This window comes from Trichomycterus rosablanca, unplaced genomic scaffold (genome assembly GCF_030014385.1).
Source record: "Trichomycterus rosablanca isolate fTriRos1 unplaced genomic scaffold, fTriRos1.hap1 scaffold_346, whole genome shotgun sequence".
NCBI lineage: Eukaryota > Metazoa > Chordata > Actinopteri > Siluriformes > Trichomycteridae > Trichomycterus > Trichomycterus rosablanca.
The window spans coordinates 20,001-22,500 of NW_026947174.1; positions in this window are offsets into that span (position 1 = coordinate 20,001).

A 2,500-nucleotide genomic window follows, 5' to 3' on the forward strand; every position below is an offset into this window, starting at 1 on the left:
TTTCGGGCTTAGACAAATTTTGACTGGGTATGAAGACCCAGCCGATAATCACCCAGGCGATCCGCCGAGCCTGCCCAGAGGGAGGCCCTGCCGAAAGTTTTCCAGGAGGCCGAAAATTCACCCAGGCCACAGGCCCAGCCTGCCCAGGGAGAGAGGCTGCCTGCCCGGGGAGAGATGGGGCCTGCCCAGCCGCTCTGGTGGTGGTGGTGGTGGTGGTGGTGGTGGTGACCCCGGGGTGGATTTTGGACTTTGACAAAATCTCACCGAAAAGGGGACGCTCGCCCAGGGGAGCCGCCGCCCGTGCCCAGGGAGGGGGCGGACCCTGCCGAAAGTTTTCCAGGAGGCCGAAAATTCACCCAGGCCACAGGCCCAGCCTGCCCAGGGAGAGAGGCTGCCTGCCCGGGGAGAGATGGGGCCTGCCCAGCCGCTCTGGTGGTGGTGGTGGTGGTGGTGGTGGTGGTGACCCCGGGGTGGATTTTGGACTTTGACAAAATCTCACCGAAAAGGGGACGCTCGCCCAGGGGAGCCGCCGCCCGTGCCCAGGGAGGGGGCGGACCCTGCCGAAAGTTTTCCAGGAGGCCGAAAATTCACCCAGGCCACAGGCCCAGCCTGCCCAGGGAGAGAGGCTGCCTGCCCGGGGAGAGATGGGGCCTGCCCAGCCGCTCTGGTGGTGGTGGTGGTGGTGGTGGTGGTGGTGACCCCGGGGTGGATTTTGGACTTTGACAAAATCTCACCGAAAAGGGGACGCTCACCCAGGGGAGCCGCCGCCCGTGCCCAGGGAGGGGGCGGACCCTGCCGAAAGTTTTCCAGGAGGCCGAAAATTCACCCAGGCCACAGGCCCAGCCTGCCCAGGGAGAGAGGCTGCCTGCCCGGGGAGAGATGGGGCCTGCCCAGCCGCTCTGGTGGTGGTGGTGGTGGTGGTGGTGGTGGTGGTGACCCCGGGGTGGATTTTGGACTTTGACAAAATCTCACCGAAAAGGGGACGCTCACCCAGGGGAGCCGCCGCCCGTGCCCAGGGAGGGGGCGGACCCTGCCGAAAGTTTTCCAGGAGGCCGAAAATTCACCCAGGCCACAGGCCCAGCCTGCCCAGGGAGAGAGGCTGCCTGCCCGGGGAGAGATGGGGCCTGCCCAGCCGCTCTGGTGGTGGTGACGACCCCTGGGCGGGTTTTGGACAAATTTCCGCTGGAAAAAGACCGTTTCACCCATGGGAACTGCTGGCCCCTGCCCAGCGAGAGAGGGAGAGAGAGAGAGAGAGAGAGAGAGAGAGAGAGAGAGAGAGAGAGAGAGAGAGGGGGAGGGGGCTGCCCTTCTGCTCTGGTGGTGAGGGTCTGCTTGCCCCTGCCAAGAGACAGGGCCTTCCCTGCCCCTCTGCTGTGCTTGGGGGTGGATCTGCCGTACACTACCCGAGCACCTCACAGTTCACAGACACATAGACCATCTTTGAAAACACTAGTTAAGTGCAAACACACATAGCTTAGCTACAAAAGACAAGGGGTTAGCTCAGGATTGTTTACGATGTATGTATGTTTGATACTCTGCTATTTTTAGGAGGGATATTCTCTGTGTTTCATCGTTTAAATGCTTGTGCTGCGGTGGAAACAGGTAAGACCGACAGGGGAGAATTTATGAGACAATAGGAGCCATGCAGAGAAGCAGGAGCTATGGGCCCCTTCTGAATATCTGCAGCTCCGTCTGGTGGAGGACAACCTGAACAGACTTCCTGTAGAAGCTACGCACCTATTGTTTTTATTTTTCTCGTTTTTGATTTCCTATTTTTAAATTGCTTTATTTTGTTTTTCTATTCTTATTTTATTTTTTATTTTTTGTTTGTTTGTTTGTTTGGTTTAGGGGTAGGAGCTGTTGCGATAGGTACGGTTCCTTTAGTTTAACTAGCAACCTTTTTATTTTTAGATACCTTTTATTGTAAAAAATTCAGCCCAGTGGCCATGTAGTCAGAAGGGGTTAAATTGGGGGTTGCCGACAGCTATCCTTTTCTCCTGGAATCTAGAAACACCTAACCTATAGTTAAAAGTTAAGATGCTTTCAAGGGGTTATATATATATATATATATATATATATATATATACAGTATATATACATTTAAATATACATTTATATAAACACATTATAAAATATATAAAAAACACAAGATGTTTTTAATGTTGACTTTATTACATGAAAGAAGCTTCACTCCAAACTAGGGTACAATGCACTACTTAAGGCATTACAGCATTTTCGAGCAATGAACCCTTTTCCGATCCAGTTTGCAGGAAAGCTTTATTGCTTAAGAACGCTTCGTCTTGCCATCACTTCCCACTGTCAACAACCACCACCACAATCTGTTTGATTCTGCTGCTGTTTTATCAACATTCATCTGTACAGTATCAGCATCAGTGCTCCCAGCCCCACCGCTTTCCTTACCTGCATCCTCGCGTTAACTTCCTGCGGCTCTCGTTGTACCATCAGCCACGGTCTCCTGCGTGTCTGCCCCGGCGTGTTC